General features: G+C 47.2%; 1 pseudogene; it reads right to left on the bottom strand.

Moving 5' to 3' along the window:
• Positions 1–20,387: 20,387 nt before the first annotated feature.
• Positions 20,388–20,868, bottom strand: LOC147995988 (peptidyl-prolyl cis-trans isomerase A-like; annotated as a pseudogene).
• Between the last annotated feature and the right edge of the window lie 2,358 nt (positions 20,869–23,226).

Raw genomic sequence — 23,226 nt, 5'->3', positions numbered from 1 at the left:
GCCACTCCCTGGGCCAAGCATATACAAACCATCACAGAGCACTTTAACTGAAAAAGTTCTCAATCCGATTGTTTTTATTGTTTGTTTATTTGTTTGTAATCAAGGACTTGTGGAGGCTGGCCTTGAACTCACAATCCCTCCTCCTTTATGTCCCAGTGCTGAGATTGCAGGTATATAACACTTATGTGTAGCACCTTGTCTCCATGGTGATCAGTTTATTTTCCATATGTTACTGTCAACATTCCCATTCGCCCTCACCCTCTCCAACAAATTCAGTGGGTTGATGCATAGGAACAGAACTTCCTTAAAGTCCCTCAGTCCTGGACTCTTCTAAAAGCCGGAGGATTAGGACTGTCCAGCCTGGAGGATAAGGACTGGGACATGTCCAGCTCTAAATGCTTCCACCCCCACCTGTCTCAGTAAAGTATTTGTGAACAACCTGGTAAGATGACTAAACACTGAGAAGTCTTTTGTGCAACCCTGATGATGTGAATTCAAGCCCTTGAACCTATCACTGGGCACATGGGACACGCCTGCATTTGCTCATACGTGCCGTGCCATGTGTCTCTTGCATACACATACACATAATAGATAGATGATAGATAAACAGACAGAAAGAGGGAAGGGAGGAAGAGAGCGAGAGCGAGAGAGGTAGATAGTAGATTGAAAGATGTATTTGTGGACTTGTTTTTATTGTCCACAGCATCATGCTCACCAAGTGGCTGCCAGTACGTGTCCCTTTGCAAATCAGCCACTAGAGGGCAGCAAGCCTCTAAAAATAGCCTTGTTCTCAACCTGCTGCTCTTCAAGGCGAGCCATTTTTGAATTTGCATACAAATGCACTGGTTTCCTTTTGGTCGTTTTCACAAGTGCTTATTTTGGTATGAGCTTTTCTTTGGCCTTTTCCTCTCCCAGTGTCCTTGCCCTTCTCCCTAGCTTGTTCCCTTGTGTTCCCAGTATCCCCTCTTAACACTACAGGCATCCTCTCAAAGTTCCTTCATGGAGAATAGGAAGGGTGCAGTTTATGAAAGTATTGCTCTGCTCAGAGCCCTATGGCCAGCACTAGTAGTTTTGTGCTTAATGACTCTTTCCTTAGCTGGAAAAATGACAGTGACTACCACAAAGCAAGCATCCCTCTGAGTGTGAACAGCTACGAATCAGTGACTGGGAAAACACCAGGTCTCATTCCCTTTGGGAACTGCCTGGCTCTGACTTCTCTACCCTCAGCCTAGAGTCACAGATAACTCAGGCTGTGAGCACAGAGCCGCTCATCTGTCCCCTTGTCATTCACTCATTCATTCCTTCAGGTCCTGCTGAGCATTCTGGTACTGTGGTGGCCAGATCATCGCATACTGCAGGGCCCTCAGGCCAGTCCTCTGTGGGAGGAAGCCATCACCATCTTGGGCTGTCCTACCAGAAATTGCAGATTTAAAGCATCAGGGGTTTGTTCTGATATATTTTGGATTTTTTTTTCTATGTAAGTGTTTTCTTTTTTGTTTGGGTTTCATTTTTGATAGTCTTTTGTTTGGGAGTTTGGGGAGGGCAGTTTGTGCGTGTGTTTATGTGTTTACGTGTATGACTCAGTTGTGAGGTTCTCAAGAGTGAACCTCAACTTTCTGATGCTGTGACACGTCTCCAAGCTGGCAGGTGGCTCAGCAGCCACTTGCTGATCCTGCAAAGGTCCTGGGTTCAGTTTTTAGCATCTACATGGTGGTTCACAACCATCTGTAACTCCAGTTCCAGGGGATCCAACACCTTCTTACGGCCTCTGAGGGGACTGCATGTCTGTAGTGTATAGACATATAATCAGGTAAAACACAAATGCACATAAAATAAATCTAAAACAAAATTTTAAAAGCAGACGCATTTATGACTTGGAAGACCCTATATTTACTTAGCCATGAGTTCTTAGCAGGGTCCAAATGGGACCTCATCCTAAAGCTCCCTCTCCTGCCCCCTCCCAAATGGGCTTCCCAAAAGCAGGAAACCAAGGCACCCTCCCAGTCCAGAACAAATTGTCACTAACTGAGAAAAAACAAGACAAAAACACTAGGTTCCTGGGGTGGGATGGGGGGCTAACTGTTAACTGCAGCAAGCATCTAAAACTTGGGGGATCTCATGCTATCTCTTAAGAAAATTCAAAGTCAGCTGGGGACTCACTCAAGGGTATAGCTCTTCCTGGCCCATGTGATGCTGAGGGACTCCTAGTCACCACCACAAAACGGAATTAAAACCCAGATGTTAAACGAGGATGCTCTAGCCACACTATGCACTCCTGTGGAGAAGGCCTGTGTCCTCCATGTGTTCCAGTCCCCAGGAAAACCTTGCCGCCCACATCAGTTCCTACCTTCAAGTGTGGGTACACAAACACAGAAGGCGGGAGGAGCCCAGTTTGTCCTGCAAACACTTGGCTGGTGTAATGGCCTAATGCGCATTATCGACTTGACGAAGAATCCCCTAGATTAATGAAACACACCTCTGGAGTAACTGTGAGGGCTTTTCTAGAGATGATTAAGAGGCAAGATACTCCTGAATCCTGGGCAGCAGCAAACTGGCTGGGACCCAGCATGGGAAAAAATGAGGTGGGAAGCCCACTAGTGGGGGGTCTCCCCTCTGCTTCCTAGCTGCAGTGAGGGGAGCTTCTCACACCCAACTCCCCACTCCCCCAACCCCAGGAACAGCAGAGCCAGCTGCCCATGGCCGGCAGTCTGAAAACCCTAGCCAAAAGATACTCTCCTCCTCTTCCAGATAGTTCCCTTCCTGTGTTTTTCATATCAACAACAAAAACCACAGTTGGCACCTGAGAACTATCAGGCTGCAAAGGCCTCACTGGGACCCATGCCACACCCAACCCACCAGAAACACAGATGCTTTGGTGGCCTGTGACTATCCTACCATCACTCAATGATGCCCTGCCAACAGCACCAGTGACTGTCTATCTCCAGGCCTTCCTGGAGCAGAAGCCACTGTCTGCTCAGGTAGTGTCCTAGTTAAGATTTCTATTGCTGAGATGAAGCACCATGACCAAAGCAACTTGGGAAAGGAAGGGTTTGTTCACCTTAGGCTTCCGCATTAAGGTTCACCACCGAAGGAAGTTGGGATGGGAACTCACACAGGGCAGGAACCTGGAGGCAGAAGCTGAAGCAGAGGCCGTGGACAGGTGCTGCTTACTGGCTTGCTCTTCATGGCTTTACTCAGCCTGTTTTCTTACAGAACCCAGGACCACCAGACCAGGGGTGGCACCACCCACAATAGGTAGGGCCCTCCCCATAGATTACTATGGGGATCCAGGAGATGCCTGACTGCTGGATCTCATGGAGGCATATCTCAATTAAGGCTCCCTACACTCTGATGACTCCAGCTTGTGTCAAGTTCACATAAAACTAGCCAGTATAGGTAGCATGCTGGCGTGCAGGAGAACCACAAGCCCTTGGAGGGGAGCTTTGTGGAAAGTGTTCTGCATACCCTCAGCATGGTTAACCTCCAGCTGCCCTCAGGAGGAATCCTTCCTCCTCACCCCCTGGATAAGATTCCGCCATATTCTGAGTCATGATGTTACTTACATCATACTTTGAGACAGGAGTCCATGAGTCCCAAGCTGGCCTTGAACTCACCAGGAACTGAAGATGGAATACAGAAAGCGACTCTGTCTGTGGGCTGTCTTTAAATAATTAACACTGGCGGTCAAATCAGTCCTCCACAGACATGCTCCCAGGCCATCTGATAGGCAATTCCTCATAAATCGACAATTGAAACTTACCATCATGATAGTACAGCAGTCCAATAAGCAAATGCAAACTGAAGTAAGGAAGTGATATCAATATTGGGCCATTCATTTTCCTCCCTTAACCTACCTCCCATTACACATAGCCCTGGCCTGTGATCGATGTCTTTTCTTTTTCTTCCTTCTCCTGCACTTCAGGAACTGCAGACAGCCAGTGTCTTCTCTGCATACCCTGCATGAGTTGATGGGTGGCAAGGATGATCTGCCCACTCCTGCACTCCTTGATGAAGCCACACCTGCCTGTTCCACCCTATCTCTCTGCACACTGGGGAAGGCTGCCAGGAACGCACTCTGCATGCCGCCTGCTTACACAGAAGTGCATTTCCATTTCAGCGAGCACAGCTGTCACGCCTGCTGGCTGACTAAGGCCTGTGAGGCTCACCATGTGCCACCTGCCCAGAGGGCAGATGCAATTCACAGCCGCTCAGCTTGTCAAACCCCCGTGTGCCCGAGAGCCTTCCCAACAGTTGTCACCTGCTTCATGGACACCTGAAGTGACAGGGAGCTCTCTCCTACCTGAAGCAGCATGCGGTAGTCATTTCTAACAGTAGGCTTCGGGTCACTAAACACTCACTATGTGCCAGGCACTATTAAAGTGCTTGACCTGTGTCAACTCCTTTAGTTAGCAAGGTAACTGAAATAGCGACTCTCCTGTCCATCCCCCCTTGACAGGCAGCTCAGAGGATTCATGACTCTCCTAACTCACACAGCAAGAGAAGGAAAGGGGAGTGAGATTTCAGAGAAGGAGTTGGGGGAGTGAGAGTTCAGAGCAGAAAAGGAGTGGGAGGGGGGGTGAGATTTCAGAGCGAGGCAGTCTGCCACTGAGAGAGTTTTAAATTAGCCCAAAACTCAGCAACAGGACCTGTCTCTGGAAGACAAATTGTTAAAAATGCAAGAGAACTACTTTGCTTATCACCCTGTGTGAGTAACTGTTCTTTGCTCTGCCCCTGTGATGTTTATTTAAGCCCCTACTTGTGCTTTCCAGCCATTGCATCCTGCAGAGAGCATCCCAGGAACCAGGGGGCCATAAAACCTTTTGGCGTCCCCCTTATCTCCTGGAGCCATAAAACAATCCTGTAACTTGTGGTGCATTCCCCTTTGACATCCCCCCCCCCCATCCTCTGGGGCTCACAGCCTCTGCCTTTAAATATTCTTTCTCCCAGCCTCTCGGGGTCGACACCTCTGTCTCCTGCGCGTGTCGACCTGGAGATCTCTGTAATAGGTCTCTGTAATAAACCTCGCCTTTGCTTATTACATCCAAAATGGTCTCTCTGTGTCTGGGGTCCGCGATTTCCCAAGACTTGAGTAAGGGTCTCTCTGCGTGGGATCTTTCACCACCACAGCCTTGCTTCTCTAGTTGGAGGCAGGATGGCCTATCAGACCACTTAGCCTTTTTAGATCCAATCTTTCTAACAATGTAGTGAAAACCAAGGCCCTCCTCCTGGCTAACGTGTTTTACACAATGCCTTAAATATAACCCAGGGAGTCAGCTGGCTCATCTATGGACCCCAGCTAACACAGGATGGTTTTGCCTTCACACGAAGGGCTTTTAAGGGTCTTTTCTACTTCTGGGAGATTTCCTGGTGTTCCTCCCATCTCTGTCTCTCACTCATCCCTATGAAAACGTGCCCAGCCTCTCAGCAACCAGCGACAAGGACTTAAAACAACTATGGAGATAAGACTCTAAAGCCAAGAACTGGGCAACCATCTTCATGTGTTTCTGCTGATGACATTATTAAGGGATTGCCAGCCCCAGTACAGCACTGAAAATGCCAACCCGGTTTTGACCTGATAATTCACTGTTGGGGTTTATTTTAAGAAATTATTTAAACAAAACGAAATAAAATAATTTAAAGAAGGGAAAAATAAAAGTCACCAAAAAAAAAAAAATGTGTAGCAAACATCTCTGAGTGAGAAGAGAAGGAAAAAGCCAGGAGGAGGGAAGGGACTAAAAGTCCAGCAAAATAATAAGGCAAGTATAATTAAATATATTCACCAATCAACTTAAGCCAAAGGGTTAAAATAAATTTGGGAGGTGGGCAGATAGGACAAAGACCACACCGTGGTTGCTTTCAATTGTGGAGTGACAGACAGGGAGTGCCTGGGGAGTTGGAGCCCTTTTTCATACATCCCCCTAAAAGAAATCGGAGTAAAAGTGGCTCAGAGGAGACAAAGAGCTGGACGGAGACACACACACACACACACACACACACACACACACAGAGAGAGAGAGAGAGAGAGAGAGAGAGAGAGAGAGAGAGAGAGAGAGAGAGAGAACTGTAATGTAACACCCTCTGCAAAATGTAAAGTGTACACCCAAATACAAAAGCAGAAGGCGGTATCAAAGAGAGTGAGTAGAAACAGCCAGGTAACAGTTTTGGAGAATTATGGTAACCAAAAATAATGCATTCAACAGAAACTGTAGAAGATAAAATGTAAGCATTTGAAAAATAACAAGGAACGATCAGGCACCAGGAGAGACACTCAGCCTGAGAAGGGTGCACAGGACAGACAAGAGAGAAGCTACAGCTGAGTTTCAACATCTGCTTCCGGTCAGGCAGGGAGGTAGACATGGGGAATCGGAAACTGTCTCCGGGGGTCACGATGCCCCTTTGGTGGTTAACCATCCTTGAAGCTGCAGTTAGGTTCTTCCTGTGGTATTAGAAACTCATCGCCAGGGCATTTCCATCACGGCACACAAACTAACCACCAGTCTGCATTCTCGAAAGACTACAAGCTAATTAAAATACAATTCATATTATGGTTTTAGCTCCCACCTCAGGGGCTTTTTAGGAGGATCGTGGACTTAAAAGATAGTTCTGGTCCACCCATTTGCCACCCATCTCATAAATATCCATTGAAATTTCTTTAAAATCCACAATGCTAAACACACTAGGCTGCTAAAGACCCTTTGGGTCATCTCCTCCCATCTCTCTGGAGTATACTGCCCTTTGTTTTGCTAAATAAACTTTGCTTACACTGTCTCTCAGCAGAATTCTTTCCTCCAAGAAGACAAGAGCAGAGGCAAACCTTGGCCAGGTAACAAATATAGAAGGTTCAGTATCATCCTGGGAGGGCTCCATAAGTCTCCAGAACAGAGTTTTCCTAGGTCAGGTAAAGTCATGTGTCCAACCATGGCTGAACGGAGCCACTTGAGGTCCACAAGGGAAGGGTGCCACCTTCTTCCCTGGTCACTCTGATTGTAGCTATGAAAGTAATGGGTGCTATGATGGATTCAGCCACACTTTTGGACTGGACACTCCATTTTGAATGTAAGTGAATGAATGGTTCTGTGTCCTGTCTATACAAGGGAGGAGCCATCATCGGCCAGCTCGCCAAGATTCAACTTGATCATTAATGCCAATAATCATACCTGTGAATATAACAATCGTATTGGAAAACCAAGAGACACACACCCACCAGTCATATCGAGTATAAGTGCCCCAAGACTGACATGTGACAAGGATACTGAAGTGCCAGTGATGAACCTTACTCTAGAGAAATGCCAGAGGGGAGGACCTCAGCCTAGGACCCTGTCTCTAACTCAGGTGCACTTTCTCCTGCAGGTGACCCACAGCCCGCTTCTAAGTGGCCATTCCACCTGTCATCTGGATCTATATTTGGCAGCTCTGTGCTTTGCATTCCCTAGACATTTTATCTGGTCCCTCATAGACTCCCAGTACATCAGCTCCCGCCCTAAAGTACAGCCCCCTTGAGCACAGCAGCCTCTTTATCCCTGTCTTAGCCATTCTGTAGCCCACATCTATCTGTGGCATGGTGTGAGGTGCGGTGTGTGGTCTGAGAAGTGATATCAGTCATCAGAGTGGAGAAGAGAGAAAGAGACTCAGGTCATCTGCACCTCTGCTGGGCTGGGCTGGGATGAGAAAGATCAAGAGCCGGGTTCCTGGAGTGTCTCCAGGGACCTGGAATGACGTGTGCCTGGGCACAGCTTGCATAGCTGGCCCAAGAACCAGCTGGCACCAGTCGAGCAAAGACAGGGTCCCGAGTTTGTTCAGCCAGCTGGCTGAATCCCAGCCCTACCCCTCAACCATCTGGAAAAGGGAACTAAGAACTGTGTTTGCTGCCGAGCTCCTGGGATTTTCTCGTGAAGCCCCCACGTCCTTAGAGAAGGCTGCCCTATTGCCCTAAAAGACAAAAGTGATCCATGAATCAGTGCACTCCATCAGCAGCTGTGAGGGTCCTTACAGGTAATTTCTGTCCCCCCGCCTCCCACTGAAGCTCCCTGCAGGCTCCTGCCCTGGGCCAGCCTGAGCTCTGAAGCAGAGGGTCCCATGTTAGATCCAGTGACTTTTGACTGGGGCTGAGTGTGTCTCCTTGCTCTACGGTGTCCACTGGTTCTCAGCCAGGTTGCCTTGCGTGCATAGTCTGACTAGAGTTGGGGAGGCAGAGTTTCTGCCTGCCCAACATGCTTCTCTCTCATGCAGATGTCGCTGGTCCAAGTGAAAAGCTCTAGACAGGGCAGTGGGAGGAAACTTTAGCCCAAAATGCACTCACATAGAAACCTGGGCTTCCGGCTTAGCTGCTGGGTTAGAGTCAAGTGTAATGGATGTTCCAAGCTGCACAGAAGCAGACCAGGGAGCCACGTCACTCGACCTGCCCATCATTCTTCACGGTGACTGTGGCACACAGCCTCGGAGACTAGGTGGCGTTTAGCTGGGTATGTAAGCCAGACCCAGCATTCATCTTCAGCTGGGGCTCTGGGCTCTGTGGCTGAGGACAGCCCAGTCTGGGAATGTACCTGAAAGTCACCACGTCCTCTCCCTGTGGCTTCGCTAGACCTTTCCCCTCTCCAACAGCGTCCCGCCAAGCCTGGGGTGGATTCCTTCTGGTTAATTGCTTTTTTTCCTGGCAGGGCCTCTAAGCTCATGGAATCTGCATCTTGTCAAAGGCAGAGCGTCAGTCAGTTGACCACTGAGCACAGGCTGCAGCTAGTCACGGGCACTCGTTTTTTCATTGGCAGCTCTTTCTCCTCCGCAATGGCTACAGTCTTAAGACTCGCGTTAGAATGTTTAGGAAAGTGGTGAAAATATACCGAAAGAAGAGTCCTATAATCCCAGCTCTCAGACCTGAATCAGTGTCAGCCATTTGGAAAATGTCTTTCTGACCTGTGCAATGTGTGGTTGTGATTTGTATACATGTCTACATCGGTTCCGCCACCCCTCCAAGGTAATACTGCAGCCAGCCATGCCTAGAGGCACAACCTGTGCTCACTGCCTTTGGAACCCGATGGTGGTGCTTCCTTTGACTTTTGTCCCAGTGTTCCCAGGACTGAGCGCATCCTGGACCAGTTTCTTCGCTACCTTCTGTGGCTAAAAGGTGTGGGTTCAGATACACAATCACTCAGTGCTCTGTGGGAGCCGTATTGGATTTGGGCCTGGTTGCCTTGTCACTGTGTGGCCTTAGTCTTAGATTGTAGGATCAAAAGCCCCTCCCTGTAATTTATGGCACAAGAAGTTTACATTCACAGAATGTTGTCAGCCTGAACAAGACCCTTCTGGGTCTCCAGCAAGGTTTGACCCTTGCTGAGCCCTGCCCTTGCATGTGGAAGCCTTTTGTCCCCAACTGGGAACAGTCTGGCCAGGTACTTCTCACCTGAGTCAGAATTAGGCTGGCCTTCCTGGTTATTTCCCTAATTTATTCAGGCCACATAGTCGGTCCTTTGTTACCGAAGTCTCAGCCAGGGTTCCCCACTGTGCTTGACAGATACCTGCTAAGTGGTGTACTTTGGATATATAGTTTGGTCAATAAAGAAACCAGGGGCTCTCTTCCTCTTCTGGCTTGACACAAATAACCTGTGTGTGTGTGCTTCTTTCATCCCGCAGGCTTTCGCCCGATTCTCGGTACCATGTCGGTGCTGGCACCGACAGTGCTCCACTTGATACGAAGTTGGCCATTCACAGAAGCTTGCTGTCAAGTGGCCCTGTCTAGGACTTGTGTGCACTGTTTTCGAGTGAATTGAGGTAGACACAAAATTCCATTTTACAGAGCAGAAAAATGTCTCTGAAGCTTGTGTCTTTGCATAGGCTGGAGGTCATGCAGGAATAGAGCCACCGAGTTCCCCATTTGGGTGAGAATTTTGTCCTTTGGGAGTTGTAAACAATGTCTACCCCAGTCCCAATGACAAAGCAAAGACTGATTCTGTCAAAGTTCACCCCGGAGGGGAGGAGGGGACCAATGAGTTCATCAGGCTTATTTACAGCCTGTGAATGACAACCGCAGTGGCTACACAGACAGAGCTTTTCCTATTGGTCTTTCCCAACCTGTAGCAAGCGCCTCGGGAGATCCCCACCCCCTTCCACACACCCTGTGTGACCAGTGTAATGAGGGCCAAGCTGTATTGCAGCAGCGAGAGCTGTAGCCAGACAGACACACAGGTGACACCCAGTGAGCCTCCTCGCTCCCTCCTTCCACAAGGTGAATGCCAACAGTCGACAAGTCCCAGCTGCGATGGCTTTTCAAGCAGGCCCAGCTGATCTGTTGACAATGGCAGCTATTTTGCTTGGAGGACAGCTTTCCGCTGTACTTGATGGCAAGACTCCCTTGTTAGTAATCAGGACATGTGCTGCCGCCACCTTCCCTGTGTTCAGTTACTACATACCCAATATCCTAAATAATAATAATAACAATTATTTTTTAAAAGATGGCTCTCAGCACCAATGTGAGAGTTTTACCAAAATAATTTTCAAGACACTTTACTGTTAAGTGGGGTTAGGAGGAAACAAGCAGATAAAATGTCACGCAGGATCACTGTTGCCTGGATGAAACTGCTGTGTGCGGTATTATGGTTTGGATGGGAAACATCTCCTGTGCGTGCATGTGTTGCTGCTTAGTCTTTTGGGGAGATGCTGGAAGCCTCAGGAAGTGAGACGGGGCTGGGAGAAGTTGCAGGAAATCTGCTTTTGAAAGTCATTCCTGTACTTTCTCACAAAATCTCTCCCTGCCTCTCCCCCTCCCTTTGCCACTGGCTCCTACCTTCTCCATTATTCTTCTCACCATGGGACCAGAATAAACAGAAACAATCACGAATGGACCTCTGAAACCACGGACTAAAGTAAATCTTTCCTCCTTGTAACTGCTGTCGGGCAGCGACGAACAACTTAACACACGCACAATACCACATCCCAGGTCCAGCTCGGTCACCAACCAAGCATTGAACCTCGTTGTGAAACTTCATGGTCCGTTCAATACCCTGAATATGTTAAGAGCGTCTACTGAAGCCCCGAAGCCTTCGGGCACCAATTAAATCTCTTTCCAGTTTCAGTTTTCAGCACATACCTGTGCAGGCTGTAGTACCTATTAAATTGCATTACAATGACTTGCTGTTGCTCATTTCTTCAAGAAGACTGAGCAACTGAGTGCAGGACCTGTCCATTTTCATGATGCCAGAATGTGGCTTTTCGATGGTGCACAGTATAACTTTGTCGAAGGAAAGGATAAGGATGAAGGAAGGAAAGTCCCAAGATAGGGATGGTTGGGCTGGGGATGGTTCAGGGGATACAATGCTTGCCATAGAAGCCTGAAGAAAGGAGCTGGGATCCAGGCACGGTGGCTGACACAGTCCTAGCCCTCAAGAGATGGAGGCGGGGTTTACCTCAGGGCAAGCCAGCTAGCTAGCTGAGTAAGCAGACTTGACAAGTCCTGAGTTTCAGAGAGAGATCTTCAGTAAATAAAGACTGAGTGACACAGGAAGACAGTTTATTTCATCCTTTGTCCTCCACATGAACACCACACATAAGCGTGCACACTCATGCACGCACGCAGGCATGCAGGCATGCACAAAACCCACGAGCTCACTGCATAAAGGACTTTTTGTCATTTCATTATAGACTGGCCTCCTCGAAGGTCTAAGGACAATATGGTCACACTTGGTAAGGTTAATTTCCATCCCAGATATATTTATGAATGCTGGCAAGAGTATTGTATCAAGAGAGACGTAGTTACCTCTGCAGGCAAGGGCATTTAGAACTCTCAGTGGCTTTTGACTAGATCTCACTCTCCCTGCTTCTGTTTCCACCTTCCAAGCACTGCGATTGATTGCCATCATCCACCACACCAGCATGCCGGTTCTCTTCTTCGACTCTTCCGAATATCTTCAGTGAGAATTCCACCACTGCTGACAGCCAGGGGAATTACAGAGAGGAGAGCCTATGGGAAGTCCTGCAGATTTGGTTGCAAAGTTGTTGAAAGGGACAGAAGGCATCGATTCCACACACGTGAAAGAAATCAACATGCTTTCTCTGGGAAACCCATGCACAGAAGTCTGGGATGGTGAGTGAACGCAGGGCGGGGCTGGAAACCCCAGTGTGGAGACACAGGCCCCTCCTCTTGGCTTCCCGGGCCTTTCTTCTCTCTGTCCTCCTTGGAGAAAAGCTAGCTACATGCACCTTTCTAAATTCTAAAACCAGGCTTTCCTGTCAGAGTTACAGCCAGACATTTTCCATTCCTTCCTGCCTAGAGAATTTTACCTGGACCCATGTCTGGACCTTTGACAGCTCTGGGGAAAGAATAGAAATGAAAATGAAGCCCCTGCCCTCTCCTATCACTGGAAGAGAGGGACAGTCCACGAGTCCAGAGCACCAAGAACCAAACCAGAGGTTTCATTTTGAATGCCGCACTCCGGTCTCTAAAACTCGCATCTGCCTCCCCATCCCCCACCACCTTATGTGGGTAAGGCAGGGGCTGAGAGCCAGTGTCTACTTCTCTTCCTCAGGGTGGGAGAAGGCTCAGTTACAGGGCCCATCAATAGGTTCTCTACATGCCCAGAGACTGACAAATCACTCCAGTGGCGCAGAGGTGGCCAGAACTAGCTGGCACAACCCGGCACACTTCATAGGCCAGATTGGCTCTGGCCTGGGAGCAGGGAACGCTGTATCGTAGAGGTGCCAGTCCCTCTCTCAGATCTGGTCTCCTGGAATTTGTGGAGTGCTTCGGCACGATAAGCAAGCTTACTACTGAAATCTCAATGAAAGAGTAAAAGAGGGTGGGTGGAACTCTGTAGGCCAAGATGGGGGTGTAACACGCCGGCGTTCGGAGAGTCTGCTCTGCCACTGACTGTGTGAGCGCCGATGCAGATATTGTCTCCCCGAGCCCGTTTCATTTGTGGAACAGGCTGGTGCTTGTGTCTACCTCAGAGTGGGTTCAGGTGAAGCAATGGTCTGGTAGCCCAGATTAAGAGCTGATTGAGTACAGTGTCTCAAATCACTCAATGAAGGAAAATGACCGGTATTACCCAAGGCTATCTGACTTTCCAGTTTTAACCATTCTAGCCTCTCATTTCCAGTTTTTCCTGTAACACGCCTGAAGGTTGATGTCAAGGCGATGCATGATTGGACAGTAGAGAGTGGGGCGGGGACAAAGTTTTTGTAAGGTGGGAGAGAGGAGGAAGGAGAGAAATCAAGACTGAGATTACGAGCAGGACGATCCGGATCCAGGTGGACGAGGTCAATTTTATCTTGTCTAGGTGGGCGGTTTAAAACTTTATTAATTGGCAGCGAATTTATTGCGTGGATGTATTGTGGATTGACTATTTAACATATAAATCTAATTGCTAAATTACTACTTTCTGGAATTTTGATTTTACCCACCAAGGGTACAGTGTGTGAGAGAGGCTGGCAGAGAAACAGCTGGTGTGCGCGTGCTCCCCAGTGAGAAAGCGCGGGAACCGGTTCCACCGCTTTTTTTAAAATTTACTGCAACACATGCCTCGCAGAACCTTTATAATTTTGTTGATTTTGCGGGATTGGGCATAGGAGTCAGGGCCCCGCCCACCGTAGGCAAGGGCTCTGCTCCTGAGGTCGATTTCTACCCCTACTTTTAGTTTTTTGGGTTTTTTTTTTTTGTTGTTTATTTGTTTGCAGTCCTGGCGATGATTTCGCATTTATAAAATCGAGGGTGTATTAGTTTTCCTGACACTAGTGTTAAAAAACAGAAAGAAAAATCACTAACACAAACTTGTTAAAAATATTTCGTCTCAGTTGGGGATTCCTACCCTGTCTTTGATCATTCACTTTCCAGATAAAATACACACGACTTCTATATTTATAATAAGCCTTGTGCACTAGAGCTGGGCAGATACCTACCCTCTGTTATTGGTATCTACTTCCCTATCAATAGCCCTGAGTTATAACTTGCTATGTTTCATCTGGGCAGCTCTTAACAGTTGGCCAGCCCTCGTGACCGTGTTTCCATTGCTTACTTGACCCATGGCTTCTCTCCACCTTTTCTCTCTCCCCTTGTTGTCCTCCTCCAACCCCAAACCTGGAAACCAAAAATTCTGTCTATCTCTCTTATGCCCAGCTAAAAGCTGTAGGTATCTTTATTTGTCAACCAGAGATAATTTAGGGGACAAGGTTATATAGGTCTTCTTGGATCTATGTGGGGATTCTCTCATCCCTGGGGGCTACCAAGACTTGGAGACCAGTATTTAGCATTATAACACATAGCCAAAAACCAAACCCTGGCACAAACTGGCGTCTTATGTTGTGGATTTGATTCTAATGCTATTTGGGTTATAAATCATCCAGGAACCTGTACATCTGTGCTGAGGGTCCCTGCACCCAGTTGGTGCTGATTGGGAAATAAAATTACAGGTAGCCAGTGGCTGGGCAGGGAGACAGGTGGGACTTTTAAGATTCCCAGGCAAGAAATGTGGGAGAGGGAGAAAGGCAGTACCATGTCGGAGAAGCAGTAAGACCAGGCAGGAGAGCTGCAGGAGACAGAGGAACAAAGAGAAAGGAGGGCTTCCCAGCAGGGTCCAGGGCAGCAGAGATGAAATACAGACTTAGTAAGTATTAACTCAGGAGTATTGGAGGGGAGTGTGTGTTAGCCACGTGGAGTTAGGAGGTGGCCCAGCCTTTGAGCTGCTTAGGGCATATTAAAAACAAGGCTGTACATGTGGTCTTTCATTTGGGATCTCCAAAGTATTGGAGCGAGTGGAAGGAAGCGAGTCGCCCTAACCAGGAAGTGTAGAGTGGATTCAGATATTACCACTTCAGTCTTACAATTGAAATTTATTGTCCCCTCAGTTCTCAAGGCTGAGGTCTTAATAAAGTTGTTCTCAGGGCTGTCCACCTGTGAAGATTCTGAGGACAATGGACTCAGTTCTTGCCTCTCAACACTTCTAGTGGCCACTGGCTTCCTCCAATCTCTGTCTGCTCATCAAATTGCCTTGTCTTCTGTTATCTATTTTCTTTTCTTTTCTTTTTCTTTTTTCTTTTTCTTTTTCTTTTCTTTTTTTTTTTTTTGGTTCTTTTTTTCGGAGCTGGGGACCGAACCCAGGGCCTTGCACTTCCTAGGTAAGAGCTCTACCACTGAGCTAAATCCCCAGCCCCCTCTATTTTCTACACTGTCTCTCATGGAAGGATACTTGTCACCACTAGATCATGCAGGAAGATGTCCTTGTCTCAAGACCCTTCCGATCATCAGTGGTCCTAGGATGTGGATATGCACTTTTGGAAGCCACCTGTTTTCATCTGCTCAGACACCTACAAAATACCAGACTCATAATAGAGCTAACTTCTAGCCATTCCAGAGGTCATGGCACTGGCAGATGGGGAGACCAGTTGGGCAGTAGCTGAGGTGACCGCTGACCAGGTGTCACAAGGGTGACTGAAAACAGATTCATCTCCCGGGTTGAGAAAAGGACGCGCAGTGGGCAGGGAGGCAAGATATGTAAATGAAGTGGTGGACATCGTTCAGCCTCAGCAAATCAAGTTGCAGTAAGACTGGGTGGATCTTCTTCTACTGAGGACAGACAAGGCAGCCCAGTAGGGAGAAAGGGATCCAACAGCAGGCGATGTAGTCAGCGAGCCCCTGCTCCCGTTTTAGGAGTCCCTCATGCAACACACCTGTTACGCATGCTCCGAGGGCCTAGGTCTGTGGCTATGCAAGCTCTCTGGTTGGCGGGTCAGTCTCTGTGAGCCCAAGTTAGTTGATTCTAAGCACCGTCATTCTAAAAGGATAGTTTGAATTCATTCTTTGACTACTTCACACCTGTATACAATGTATCTTTATCATATGAACCCAGTGTCTCGTGCCCACTCACCCTGGGCCCCCCTCCCACCTTTTGTGCCTTTAATTTTTTTTTTTTCTTTGAGCCCATTGAGTGCACGCTGCATACGCTAGTGCTTGGGTGTGGAGCTATTCCCCAGCATGGGCAACCTTCCAGTGGCTGAGCACTCCTTCTCAGCGGCCATCAATGGCCAATAGTTGCTCAGCTAGGGGTGGGGCCCGTGAGACCCTCCTCCATTGGTTCTGGAATGTTGGCTAGCTTGATATTGGAGCATATAGGCTTTATTGCTGACAACAGTTTTATGCCAAAGAGAATTGTAATCTTCCCCAGGGACATTAAATCGGAATGTCATGACTTGGGCCAGATATCCAAGAAAACAATGCACCGTGTAGTGCAGGGTGAGTTTAAAGCTTTCCCTCCCCGACTGAGCAACACTCAGCGCTCACTGATTTATTTATTATTTGTTTATTATTGTTTATTAACAAACATTGTTTTTCATAGCCAGTCTTTTAAAGCTGGCATGCTGGAGTGGGGTACCTAAAGCCTATGCTCTACGAGGAGATACATTTTCCTCCAGTGGTTTGAGATGTGTTGCTCTGAAGTTCTGTTTTGTACGTACTGGAGAGAGAGCTCCGTCGTTAAGAGCACTTGCTGCTCCTCCGGGGCCCCTAGTTCTGTTCCCAGTCCCCATGTCTCTCCAGTTCCTCAGGAGAGGAACTATAACTGCAGCCATGGGGATTCCCATATACCTTTTGGAATTCATAGGTACTACACTTGTGCACATACACACATACACACACACACACACACCACACACACACACCACACACACACAAACACCACACACACACACACACACACACACACACACACACACACACTTGAAAAATAAAAATAAATGTTAGAAAAATAAAAATAGGAGCTGGAGAAATGGCTCAGCAACTAAGAGTATCTATTGCTCTTGCAGAGGACCCAGGTTCACTCCCAGCACACACATAGTGGCTCACAACCATCTGAGCTCTGGGTCTAGAGGAGTTATGCTCTTCTGCCCTCCGTGGGCACTATATATATATGTGGTGCATAGCCATATATGCAGGCAAAAACACTCACATACAAATAAACAAGTGCTTTATATAATGTCATTGCTCTAACATTCATTTGTTGAAGCAGATAGCTTTAAAGAAACAAGAATAAAAGTAAATCTTAAAAATACAAATCACTTAACCAACTGCCTTATTTTTTTCAACAGAATTTGTACATTTTAGTCTGGCTAAATGTCTTCAATTTGTATCTTTAAATAAAAGCTTTTAAAAGCTAACAAACTCACCTCAATTCCAATAGCAGGCAACAATCCATCCTGACGTTTGGAATCTAGTGGCATCACACACACCGTGGGGGTGGGGGAGTAAACTGTAGGGGTCTCTATAATGGTCCTCATTTCTAGCTATGCCAAGTCGCATCAGCGTTGAGAACGTTTGCTGTACCACCCACTGGGAGGACGGACTTCTTCACCTCATCGCATCAGCTTGAAGTGTGGCTCCAGGTCCCTGCCTTGTGGGAGGGGTCCATATCCCTTCTTCTTGTCCCCCAGAGTTTCTATGTCACTTGCCTTGACCAGCAAAGGACAGCAGAAGTATTAATTCTGAGCAACAACCCTCAGGACTTGCTATATTCTTCCTCCCTTCCAGAGGGCGACCACGTGGTTGGAGGGCTGGGCAGAGCTGCACACTGCCGCGAGGTGAGAGCATGGATGGGAAACAGCTCTGGCAAATCACTGACTTTTGGAGTTGTTTGTTATTTCAGCCTACAGTGACTGTTACATCCACCTGCCGAGGTCTTGTCTGGAGAGCATTTGTGTAGTGAAATATTTGGCTGAGGTTTTTGTTTTTTTTTTCTTTTTCTTTTTTTTTTTTCGGAGCTGGGGATCGAACCCAGGGCTAAATCCCCAACCCTATTTGGCTGAGTTTTAACTTATACCTTTTATATTTATATTCTCTCTCTCTCTCTCTCTCTCTCTCTCTCTCTCTCTCTCCCTCTCTCCCTCTCTCTCTCTCTCTCTTTCTCTCTCTGTTCTCTTGTCTCAGCTTCTTTTTTTTTAAACATTTATTTATTATGTATAACTATGTTGTTGCTGTCCTCAGCAACACACCAGAAGAGGGCATCAGATCCCATTACATATGGCTGTGAGCCACCATGTGGTTGCTGGGATTTGAACTCAGGACCTCGGGAAGAGCAGTCAGTGCTCTTAACCACTGAGCCATCTCTCCAGCCCCTTGTCTCAGCTTCTTAAATGTCAACTATACCCACCCTAACACTTAATTTTGAAGCCTTGGGCTAGTTACAGATTCATTGATTTTTATGTATATATTTTATTACCAAGTGCTATCCTTTTGTTTAACTTGGCTTATGAAGTTAATAAAGTAGCTCTAAGTATTCACCAAAGTTATAAAATAAAGCTGGCAATGACTTCAGGCTACAGTTTGCTTTGCTTTGATTTTGTCTGTTTGGACAGTCTCCATCTGAAGCCTAGACCCGCCTCGAATTTGGTGAAGCCTTCCTAGTTAGCTTCTGGAGTGGATCATAAGTGTGAACCACCATAACCAGCCATAATTTCTACAAACCAACAAAATGGCTCAGAGAGCTCAGAGGGCAAAGCACTTGCCTTGCAAGCTCGAGGAGCTGAGTTCAGTTCCTAGGGCCTGCATAAAATGCCAGGTGTGGAGAGGTGGGGACAGGTAAACCCCGAGACTTGCTGGCCGGCTAGTCTAACCTACTGGGCAAGTTCCAGGTTGGTGAGAGATCCTGTCCCCAAAACAAGGCAGACAGCTCAGAAGAATGACTCCTGAGGCTGACCCCCTGATTTGTGCACATGAACACTTAGGCACGATCTTATGTTTCGATGCACACACACTAAACACAAAGCAACATTTCATTTCTGTTCTACAGACAAAAATCCTGCTGAGCAGTTAAAACACTAAACCTAAATTTAATCAACGATTATAAATTAAGCATTTAGATAGACCCTAAACTTAACTACCTATATCCTACGAACTTTTGACTAACATTTTAAACCTAAAACATCAGTCTCTGTTCATCTTAAAGAGCAAGAAGATAATACACAAAATACCACAGCGTGCAGCAAAATTCAGTTCCAGATAAAATTCCCAACCAGACATAACTTAGCTTGTCTTCCAAAAGTTGTTGGAAGAATGTTGGGGTCCTGGCAATAATACGATATTCCGTCTCATCTTGATATTTCCTTTCCTAAAACATGAGCTAAGTATCCAGCCCTGACGATGATGGGCTTGTGGCTGGAAAGCAAATGGAACACATCTGCAAAGCAGCGCTCAGGGGCCGCTGAGGGGAAAGCCACAACTTTACAGTAATCTACGGTTGGACATTCAAGAGCAACTAAACCGAGTTCCCAGGGGTTTAGAGCCCGGCAATACAACTCCTTCCCATCACAGTATTACACAATAGAAAGGCCAAGGGGAAAAGCTAAATATGAGAAGAAGGAAGGCATGGGGGGAGGTCTTGGGGTACCCTAAGGGTGGGGTAGAGAGTGAAGCAGCGATGGGAGAGGGGGCTGGGAAATCAGCCACTTGGCACTGTCCACGAAACCAAATGTACTTAGTAAGAACTTCAGAAAATCTGCCTTCCCCCCAGTTAAAGGGGTTAGAACACCGACAGACATAGAGTCATTGGGAGAATGGCAATAGTCACAGAAGTGCTCCACAGACCTTAGCTGTCTGAATCACTTTATCAAGCTGGGCCTCCCATGGGGTCCAGAACCAAAGGCAGAGCACTAGGAGGAAGTCCGGAATATCTGCCCACTCCTTCCCTCGCTTCCACAGTTGCCCACCTGTCTGAATGTCCCACCTTTGGCAAGTGGCCTTTCCTTTGGAGACTATGGTGCCTCAATTGCTGAGGACTTCAGCTTTTTTAACTTAGTGACTTGATGCCAGTAGGGATGGAAAGCCAGGGGAAGTTAGCAAGATGTATGTAGTTAAAACCTCTTCAGACTCCAGGGAAATCAGTCACCTTCCCACCTAGAGGTTCTTTGTCTCCTTAATAAAAGAATTTAAGAAAAGACTCAAACAGAAGTTTGTCGACAATTTTATTAGCACTTAAAAGGAAAAAACCCAGGGGAGGGATGCTACAAATCTTGTCAGTTACCAGAAGAAGGAGAGGAGAGAGGAAAGGGGAAAGTGGTGCTGTCTGAGTTATGGTGTATGAGTGTCCCATGGTGGGAGTGGGAGCTTTAGAGGAAGCATAAGGGGACCCAAAGTACAGAAAGAGCACACTTCCATTCTGGGTGACACAAGGAATCCAGAGAAAAAGGGAAAAGGACTCAGGAGGATGGAGGACCTTGTCTCTTAGGAATTGCACTGGAGGCTTGCCTTCCGGGAAGGGAAAGTGCAGCATCTCATTAAAGGGGCAATTATTCCGCCCATCTCTTCAGCACAGCTTAAGGTGAACCCACCTTCCTAGAGACTTTTTCCCTCATTTGGTTGTTTTTATTCATAATCATAAACTTAACTCTGCAATCCAGTTAGGCCTGGAGGGGGATGAGGAAATCACTGGAACACAAAGAACTTCAGTGAGAGCAGGGATTACAAGGTATTGTGAAGAGATGGGGTGGGGGCGCTCTCCTGAGATACAGAAGGAATGGTCTAGTGGGTAAGATGCCCACAGCATAAAAGAATCAGTTGTCCACAGTCAGAAATGGTAATCTTCTTGCTGGTTTTGCCATTCCTGGACCCCAAATGCCCCGTGGCTTTCAGGAGGTACACACGTTCTTTCACTTTCCCAGAAACCACGTGCCTCTCCTCCAGCCATTCAGGCTTGGTGGTACAGACAGGTACTGCTCCGTATAGCATTCACCATGGACAAGATGCCAAGACCTGTCTCTTCAGGATGAAGTTCTCATCCTCAAATTTCTCTGTAGACGGACCTGCTGCCATGGCCATTATGGTGTGTGAAATCACCACCCTGGCCCATGAATCCTGGAAAGATACTGTGAAAGAAGGAACCCTTATAACCAATTCCTTTCTCTCCAGTACTCAGAGCACGAAAGTTTTCTGCTATCTTTGGAACTTTGTCTGAAAACAGTTCAAAGGAGTTGTGGCCCAAGGGTTCCAATAGGCCAAGATGTCTCAGTACCAGGCAGTAAGGGGCAACAGGGAACAGTGTCTGCAAAGCCCTAGAGATGGTGCTTTAACCAGGTCATTGACACTGCCCAAGCAGGATGTTAGGTCTCCTCCCAGAATAGGATTCCATTCTCCTGACCAGGCACTTTCCCTTAATGTTTCCCCATTGCCACACTAACTTCCTCTCCCCTGAAGAGATAATGACAAAATCATTTAAGCACCAGATCATGGATTATAGCCCCCAACCCTTTTGTCATCTCTGACAGAGGTCAGAGATGAGGCTACCAAAGGCCCCAAGAACTTTTCTGGCCTTTAGCTAAGAAAGAAGGCGGTTCCTCACCCTAAACAACCCAGACGGGTTTCAGCTCTTATCTTACTTAGGGTTTCCATTGCTGTGATCAAACACCATGACCAAGAGCAACTTGGGAAAGAAGGGATTTCTTTCATCTTATATTTTCAGGTAACAGTCCATCACTAAAGGAAGTCAGGGCAGGAACTCAAGCAAGGTAGGAACCTGAAGAAAGGAAGTGAAGAAGCTATGGAGGGGTGCTGCTTACTGGTTTGTTTCTCGTGGCTTGCTCAGCTTGCTTTCTTATATAACCCAGAACTCAGGGCTAACACTGCCCCAGTGAGCTGGGCCCTCCCACATCAATCACTTACTAAGAAAATGCCCTACAGATTTGCCTACAGGCTAATCTTATGAAAACATTTTCTCTTTTGATTCTAGCTTGTGTCAAGTTGACATAAAACTAGCCAACATGTCCCCATTTTCATTATCAACATCTAAAGATTTTGAGGATTTCACTATAATTAACAGTATTCCCTTAAGGGCCTTTCTCCTTTTGAAGTTGTAAGCCTAAAGTTTTCTAAGAATCTCACCAGAAACCCCCTTTATAGTAAAAGCACCTGCACAGCTCAGGGCTCTTGGTCTTAACTCATCAGAGCACTATCCCATCCAAAGCCCTGAGCATGGATGACAACTCGAAGAGGATGAACTATGGACCTGTCTGCAGGACTTCCAGGCAGCTCAATAGGCCAGCGTCTCCTCTCCCTAACAGTCTTCACTGTACCTAACTTGTGAATTTGGTCAGTTTCAGGGACGCCCAGAAACCTTTGGCGTTGTTTACTTCCTGAGTAGTAAAAAGTCCCCTCTAAGGCTAGTGGTTAAGAGCACTGGCTGCTCTTCCAGAGGTCAAGTTCAATGTCCAGCAACCACGTGGTGGCTCAGAACCATTTATAATGAGATCTGATTCCCTCTTCTGGTAGGCATGAAGCAGATCACTCATAAAGTGATCACACAAAGTACATGAATAAATAAATCTTAACAAAAAAAGAAGTCCCCTCTAGAACTTTCTCTAGGATGGACTGTTTAAAGGTGGAGGAAACTGCTTTACAACAGTTTGGCATCAGTGTAGTATGCATATATATATATCTCCCTCCTTCCCTCCCTCCTTCCCTCCCTCCCTCCCTCCTCTCTCTCTCTCTCTCTCTCTCTCTCCCTCCTCCCTCCTCTCTCTCTCTCTCTCTCTCTCTCTCTCTCTCTCTCTCTCTCTCTCTCTAAGTCCCATGCTTAAAAACAGTATTAAATACCATTTAATAAGCTGTGGCTCCCACTTAACATGTGCACACTCAGGTCCTCTGCGTAGTTTTCTCCACAAACACAGTTCCATTCTTAATAAACACCCACCCAGATTCGTACAAGCTTATCTTGAAATCAAAGCCAGGAATCCTGGGTTTCCCTGAATTGAGATCCCTCAGGAAGTCCTCAGGCCGCTAGAGTGGCCATGTGGAGCCGTGTCCCTGCCCTTCTCATTGCTGACAAAGGCAGCTGCTACCTTGACATTCACAGTTCCAAGTTTCCTTGGAGAGGCCATTGCTCGGCCTGGAGGGAAAGTTCAGTGAGCTGCAGCTGACACGGGAGTAAGTGCGAAGGACGTGGTTGTTCCTGTAGAGCCTTATATTTCATAATAACAAGGCTGGAAGGCAGGGCGGGGCAGTGCCATGAAGATGACAGGCGAACACCTGAAGAGTTTGCTTTTGAGAGAGCCTCTCCAAGTGACTCAGGTTGGCCTTGAACTCTCCACCATGCCGACTCAGCCTCTTGACTTCTGGGATTCCAGGTGTGCTACCACATCCAGCTACTTGGGCTGTTTCTTGCATGCGTGTGTGTGCAGCTGCACCGGTGCATCTGTGTACACGCAGCTTCTATCACAGCACACAGCGTTTTCTAAATTACTTTTCATGTGACAAATCTAGAACAT

This window comes from Rattus norvegicus, chromosome 2 (assembly GCF_021556685.1).
Source record: "Rattus norvegicus strain SHRSP/BbbUtx chromosome 2, alternate assembly SHRSP_T2T, whole genome shotgun sequence".
Classification (NCBI taxonomy): domain Eukaryota; kingdom Metazoa; phylum Chordata; class Mammalia; order Rodentia; family Muridae; genus Rattus; species Rattus norvegicus.
This window is presented reverse-complemented; position numbering and strand designations above follow the sequence as displayed.